This window comes from Vidua macroura, chromosome 5 (genome assembly GCF_024509145.1).
Source record: "Vidua macroura isolate BioBank_ID:100142 chromosome 5, ASM2450914v1, whole genome shotgun sequence".
NCBI lineage: Eukaryota > Metazoa > Chordata > Aves > Passeriformes > Viduidae > Vidua > Vidua macroura.
Window position 1 is genome coordinate 9480216 of NC_071575.1, and position 7724 is coordinate 9487939.

At 44.5% G+C, this 7724-nt stretch overlaps 1 protein-coding gene across 3 annotated transcripts in view; it reads right to left on the minus strand.

The window, feature by feature from the left end:
• The window catches only part of PRR5 (proline rich 5), an 80681-nt gene extending 77676 nt beyond the window's left edge, over window positions 1–3005 (minus strand). Inside the window, exon 1 of one of the 3 annotated variants that reach the window (XM_053978672.1) lies at window positions 2927–3005. The gene's annotated coding sequence lies outside the window, so the exon portion shown is untranslated. The other 2 variants (XM_053978673.1, XM_053978671.1) reach the window with 2 other exon arrangements.
• Window positions 3006–7724: the final 4719 nt, after the last annotated feature.

A 7724-nucleotide genomic window follows, 5' to 3' on the forward strand; every position in this document is an offset into this window, starting at 1 on the left:
CCTGGAAATTTTAAATGCAAATGTATTTCCAGGATGACCTGAGAGAACAATATCAGAATTTTACCTCACACGACAGTTCCTTGCTCAGTTCCATTCAACTCCCTTTTCCTCATTCCCATATACACATATTTGCTGCTACTAAAAAAAAAGGCTTAAACGAGAAAATCTTTACATACTATTTTCTCCTGTTGAAAGACTTTCCCTCACTCTTCTGTTTAAAGAAACCTAAGCCACAGCTTAAATAATGCTTTAAAATTGCCCAGAGCTCCAACTTGAGACACAGAGCGGGCAAGGAATTTCTTTAATAGCACGGAATAAAAGCACCTAATTCAAATCATCTCCATGCATTATTTTCCATCTTCCAAGGGCTAAATATGCACTAGTTATCACTCTTTTAGCAACACTTCAAACTCACCGGTCTTATCCTATGAAACTGGGGGAAAGCAAACACTGTCCAGAGGATGTGCTGCTGGACAAGCACTTGTGATTTTGTTCTCTACTTTGTGCTCAGTGTCAATGAGTCCCGGGCCACACATGAAGGCAGATAATCACCAGCTCTCATAATTCAACAGTTCCTTGAGAGGCTGTGACAGGGCTATTGGAGAGGCAAATTTTTCACTGACTTTTTATGAAGGCATTTATTGAGCAGTGACATTGAACCACTTCAAACAGTGTTAAATAATCAGAACCGGACCTAATGGCTCTCCCTGGCGCAGAGATGTTGCTGCCCACGTGTGAGACCAGCCACTCATGTAAATGGAGGCACAACCTCAACGCAGCTCAGCAGTTTGTGCTGAGCTGCATGGGATCAGAACACATTCTAGAAATTACACCGCCTTCATGGTGCAGCAAAACATGCTCCAATTTTCACTTTAAAGAACAGCTTTTTGATTTGCATTTGTGACTTATTATCAAACACACACTCAAAAGTGATACTTTAAAGGAAAAGAAAGAAGTAGGCCACGTCAGCAAGCATGAATGATCTGAGCCTCCAGCTCTGGACCAATCTATCAAGCTGCAGTTAATACCAATATTTAACTCTCCTGTTGAAAGAGGAAATACTATTTTTAGCCATTACCTATTACTTTTGTTCAGAGATTAAGTGCCACATACTATTACTATATTTACAGAGATGTTCATCAATCCCGACAGCTTCTACATTACAAAAATTAATTAAAGTAATTTTACTGGCGTGCCTTATTGTGGCTAGATTTTACAACTATAATTCTGTCTGTTACACAAATTAAATGGAAGTGCCTCCAGAATGGAAGTGGTAGGAGTTATGACTGCAATCCAAGGATCAGATTTTTTTAAGTGTTCAGGGTGTGATTTTCTTATGCATTGAAGATAGAGAATTTGGCTTACAATAGACACGTTTCCCTCACTGTCTTCCAAAGTACTCTGGATATAAAAGTTTGAATACTGAAAAGAAAGACCTGAAAATCTAGCAATTAACTCTGGAACCTAAATACAAGCTAGGAGTATTCAAAATCTGGCTATGTCTTGGGCGATGAGTAAGTACTTCTGGAAATTCCTCTTACACTGTCTGCTCTGCAATATCTTTTTTACTGCGTTCCACTGGGACTGTGTCTTAATTCCATATTCCTCCCAGAGTTTTCCCCTAATTAGATTATTAATAAGAAATAGTGAGATGAAGCATGAAGTCACTCAGTCAACGATGTATGTTATAGATATGAAATCCCTGTCAATACATATTTCATAATAAGCCACTTATCACTGGTCTACCACAGAGGAACTAGATTTATACACTGTATTCACCTGACTCCTAGAATAAAGTTTTAGCTCTGCTTTGGCTGTGGGAGAAGTTACAGACAAAGAACAGTTTTGCCAGGCAGTACCACAGTTCTACATTCAACTACGTATGAGACGACAAGTGGGTCCATTATTCTATAGCTGGCCTGTAGTGAAGTATTCCTTTAATTAAAGTTCTAAGAAAGCTGCCTAATCATCACCTAATAATCGTATTTTCCTAAGAGCTAACAGGTGCAACAGACAGAAGAAATGACAAGAATTTATTTTAAATGAAACATCAAAATTTAGCTTTAGACCTATCTTCTATTATTCATCAGCGTGCTAGTAAATACAAAACCTAATTGTTTCCTGCAATTTACCATGACTTGCTTACAAGCATGTCAGCTGGAAATTATAAGCATTAGGAAAGCTAAACAATTTCCTTTAACCTTTTTTAAAGGCTGTTCACTCTTGTTGCTTCTGCAATATCAAAACACAGGCACACATCCAGCCTAATGCATTCCTGAAGAGCACGAAGACACCCGACCTTTACCAATGATCACTTAGGAGCTGCCAAAACTAACAGCGACTGCAAATACACACACGCACTGAAAGGGACAAGCCCATCTCCTGCATGAGCCATCGGAGACTGTGCATTTCAAGGTGGAAACATGCAAAAACATTCTGCAAAAAATATTTTACTCATGCATGGAGGTCTTACTTGTGTAAATAAAGCTTACAGCAGTCAGACCACAGGAATCACATTTACAGCCAACTCCAGTTACCTGAGATCGCTATTGCAGACTGGAAGAGAAGGAGAGCAGCGTCTGCACAAACACTGAATACTCAGGGAGTAAAACCTGCGAGCCCGAGCTCCGGCATTCCCAGGGACCTTCCGAAAGACTGCCAGGGCTGTGTCTCACCGCAGCTCACAGCCGCGAACAAAGCCAGGAGCCCCCGCGCCCACGGCTCCCACCGAGAGCCCCCCACCTTCCGCCGCCGCCCGGCCCGGGGGGTGCTCGGAGCCGCTCCCCGAGCCGCCGGCACCGCAGCCCACGGCCGCCCGGCGGGGGCCGAGTACAGACCTACGCCCCCTGCGCCCAGCTCTCCGCGGCGAGCCCCGGCTCGATGGACCCGGCGGCGGCATCACCCGCTTCCCCCGACCCGCACTCACCGCGCCCGAGCCCGGACGGCGCCCCCGAGGGAAGAGCGGGCGGCCAGGCCCGGCAGGGTCGGGGGGGCTGAGTGGCCACGACCCCTCCCTGAGCTCCGCCCGGGCAGCGCCTGGCGCACAATGCGCGGCCGCGGAGCCACGCCGGCGGGGCGGGGACGGGCGGGCCGGGGGGCGGCCCCGCCGGGCGGAACCTGGCTGGAAACCAGGACCTCAGACCGCTAAACCCGCCCAAGCCCAGCCCGGCAGGGCCGCCGGGGGCATCCCTCCGCCCCGGCGTGGGTCGCGGCGGGTGCTGCGCCACGGCCGGTGCCGTGCGGCCCCCGGTTTGTCCTGCGGAAAAAGCCCCGCCAATGGGCCCTTCCCTGCTCCAGACACAGAGAAACAAGGGAGTAGCGGCCAGGCAGCGACACAGACACAAGAAAGGTGCAGATGGAGGCAGCAGCGCATTTACGCTTGTCAAGGAGAAGTGATGCTGCTCCAGGTGCTCCAGTGCTGGAGGAGGTGGAAGGCCACTAAGAAGCATCACACCTTCTTCCACTGGCACACGGACCCGGCTATGCAGCGGTCCCGGCGAGGGTTTTGCTGGAGTATGCAGTGCAGCGTGGGACTGGCCGGAGTGTGCTTCACGGCCCCCTGTATCATCCCAAACGGGTGGTTTTGCCGGGGCTGGAAGGGCTAGTTTTGATCTGAGCTATGAGATTTTAAGTACACGGTGCAAGGGTTGCACCTTGCAAAGGAAGTTTTATAAATCAATTTCACCTTGACTTTCAGCCACATCAAATCATAGCTTGGGATATCTGGCAGGCACTGGTCTCATACCTGCTTCAGCTGTCCTGCTTGAGGGAATGACAGTGCCAATAAGCAAGTTCAAATAACAGCCGTGTTTGCATGTTACTGCCACTATATCACGTCACAGTACCATGGCTTTCAACCTACACAGTCTTAGGGACTGCTCATGCTTCATAGTCTTCCAGTGGAAGCTGGACATCACCATTTACTGAAACTATTTGATCCAGTTTGCATTCCAAGTAGAATGACTTTAAATGGTGACAGTATATGAAGGAATCTAATAGAGGAGAAATAAGGATCATATAAAGGTCTCCTCCTTGGCAAAGTTCAGGGCAAATCATTACACTTGAAAAGCAGTTGTTATCTATTTCCTGACTGCAAAGAAAACAGCAGCAGTGTATGAGTTGTTATTGGGTCATCATATATACCTGCCAAATTCATTAAGTCTTTAATGATTAAATGGTGAAACAACCAAGTTCATGACTAAGTAGAACAAGAGTCATATAAGCCATAAAGCTTCAATCCAGCATAAAAGTAAGCCATGATTTTTCATCAGCTTAAGTGACCCAGAAATCTGAGAAAGACAACTTTGCCCTTCCAAATCTTCAGTGGAGGAATAAGAGGAACTTCCCTAGTTGCCCTTGTCCCTGAATGCAAAGAAGAGTTAATCTTAGAATTGAGGAGCAGTTTCTTCTCCAAATCCAGCATTTTTTCAAACAGTATGTCCCTGGGACAAACTGAAGCCTTTGGAAGAGACATTTTCATCACTGTCTGTTTTCTTTTAAGTTGTCTCTGTTTTATCAAATCTAAACCAAATTATTAAAACACAATTATGTATCGTGCAAAGGAACCTGAATTGTATCTTTGATCCAACTGTTACAGAATCACTATTGGGCCATACTTTTTTTTGGTAGGGATGGGTATCTGAATTTGTCATCAGAAGCCCCAAATACATTCATTTGCAAAGCAAAAAATGCACAGGTTACATTCTCTCTGGAAGTTTTCCAAAAGCTTTGCTTTAAAATCTACAAGTAAACAAAAACCCAAGAGAAATTGGTACTTATAATGAACTTTAGTGATGACTACAGGATCATAGCTAGAGCTGAATGAGCTCTGTACTTTTCCGCAATTCTGCTGGCTTCCATCAAAACTAGCACGGGCACTGAACTTCTGTTAGGAACCTCTTAGGGGATCAGAGCCTCACTTTGCTGGATTAATTTGTGATTATGCTAGGTAAGTGAAATACCACCCCAATATGGTATCTTGGTGTGAGAAATATTTAGTTTTCACAGCAGGAAAAAACACCAAAGATTTCAAATAAATCTTGGTGTCAGATGGAGTCACATCAGTCAGAATATTTTGCTACAAGTCACATGAATCCAGCTGCATTAGAAAAAAAAAATTATCACTAGCAACATCTTCCTGCTTGGGTCTAATCTGCGTACTTGCACTTCTTGCTAGTGTAAGTGCAAGAGATGATGGGCAGAGTTTAGTACAGCAGAACTACACTGGAAACAGTTCTAACGTGGAGAAAATAGTTCAGAGAAAACATCAACTGATTTTAGTGCTCCCTGTCAGTTCCACACAGATATAGGTGCATCAGGAAGCAGACTAGGAGTGCTATAAACTGTAGTCAGCCCCAGTTCCCAGGACAGCAAAACTGCCTGGTGGAGAGTTATCTGTACACAGGAACCAAGCATTAATTCTTCCCTTGCCAACCGTGTTAATGACCAGGGCAGCCTGAGTGGCAGCAGTGAAGTCCAAAGTGAGCAGTGAGAACATCTGAAGAAGTCATACTGGGCTGGGCTGCCAAGCTCAAGGCAGGTCTTCAAGAAAGAGTTTGTAGGGCTTTGGGAAATGAAGGGTGATAGCTGGTAGTGCATTTTTGTGGCCTCTGCAGTTCCCAATTATCAAAACAAAGGCAAACCTCTTGCCTCCTGAAGTAAAAGCTGCATAACAAAGTTGTGGATGGGAGGAAATTCACACCAGAACAAGCACAGGAAGCCACAGAGCTGCAGGAAGGACAAGTTAATGGGAAAAGGCTGATGTCCTGCTACTAGGTAAAGACTGTGGAAGAGTGCCATTTCACACTGTGGAAGAATATGACTGCCACAGTGGCCTTGGTTAAGCCTTGGCATGCCCACTCCAGGCAACTTCATTCCACAGGTATTACTGGAGGCAGATATTTCCCTCCATCTGCGAGAACAAAAACTCACTACCAGTCATCTTTTTAAACGCTTGAAGTAAAAGCAGAGACAGCTTGGTTTTCACCAGCTGGTTACAATTAATATAAGGCCAGATTTACTTTATTGGACACAGTTACAGTGTTTGTGTGCACACTTGTTCTACATGTCCCTACTGTTGCATCTAGGTATTGTTATCAGGGAAGATGAAGATGGGAAGCTCAAGGGGTGTCAAGACGAACTCTAAACACAACATTTTAAATAGGGCTTATAGTACAAAAGTACAGTCACAATGAGTGGAAAAGGGAACCCACCAAGGCAACCAAGGCAAAAGTGATTAAATAATTTTCTCAACTGTAGGACTCCTGATATAAAAACCTCTAACTTCTAGTTCGTAATGGAGCTGTAGGCCTTTAGTTTCCTCCATAGCCTGAATAGTTTAGAAGATGGATGCTTGTCTCAGGCTTCTTCCCTTCTCTAACCACAAAGTAATTAACACCTCAGCATGGAAGCCTTTCTATTGTTTCTTGGCTAGTGAAACTGTTCACTGCAGAAGGATTTTTTTTCGTTTGAAAAGGACAAATCTCTGATTAAGGATGCCTTCAGGCAACTCTGTCTTGGTTTGTGCCATCAGCCAAAGATAATACAATTATTTAGGAATAGAGTGGAATTTTGATTTGCAAAGGGATAATAATTTGTTTTTCTCTAGTGTCTTTTATCCAAGAATACCAAATGCTTCACTAATGTTAATTAATTGGTTCTGTCATAGCATCTAGCTGAGATGTTGATAACTATTTTACAAAATAGCTGAAATAGCTAAAACATCAAAATGAACGGTTACAAACATCAAAATGAAGGTTACTTACAATAAAAGAGGTGGTATGAGCTGCTGAAGGGTATGTAGCAAATCAGTGATGGACCACGGATGTGTCTAAGATATCCTATATCGCATCTCCTATTGCTTCTCAGAGGTTCAAGAACTTTCCAGCGTCAAGGTATCTCCAGGTGTCCTGGTAAGTTAAACATAAGTACAGCAGTAGATGGCTGCCACCACAGCTTCAGCACAAACAGGTTTGAACATTCAAACCACTTTTTGTTTTGGAATTGTTTTGGCCAACATTGGAGGATATATGAAATAAGCCAGAAGTTTCAACTTGACAGCAGGAAAGGAAAAGAAACTATGGTTCAGCTGACATTTCAAAACCCAGCATCTTTGACGATGCAATTCAGTGCAGTGTCAGCCTGAGCAAAACTCCTTGTTACAGCACTGTAGTACTCTGCAGAGATGCTGGTTGGGATCTCTGCTCTTTCTGCACATAGCGCTGCTTCACCCACTCAGTGAAGTCTGGCAGGGGCCCACAGCTACAAACCCACCATCCCAGACAGGAGACCACTATGAACCACAGTGGGGAGAGAGAACCTCCCGTGTTCGAGTTTGCCTAAACTAACCAGTACTGGGTAATTTTTGAGTGAAGCATTCTTTAGGAAGACCTGAAATTTTTGATCCCAGTCAGCGAGTCTGCCTTGAGAATACACAATGCACCTGAGGGCTGAAAATGCTTGTCCAGAATGCCAGAGACCCAAAGTCCTGCTGTGATTCAACTGCTGGATTTACAGGCAGGTCTCACACAGCATCTGTAGGAACAAAACTACAACAGTGATTGGCTGCTTGAAGGAGGATCCATCTCTGTCTTTTTGTTGCAACTATTAATCTTGGTGTGAATTGTTCACTATGAACTGGGCAAAGAAAGAGGCTCTTTCCCCGTGACCTTCCTGTTGGACATGAGAAAACTGCACTGTGACAGCCTGAATCCTAAGAGTCCCTA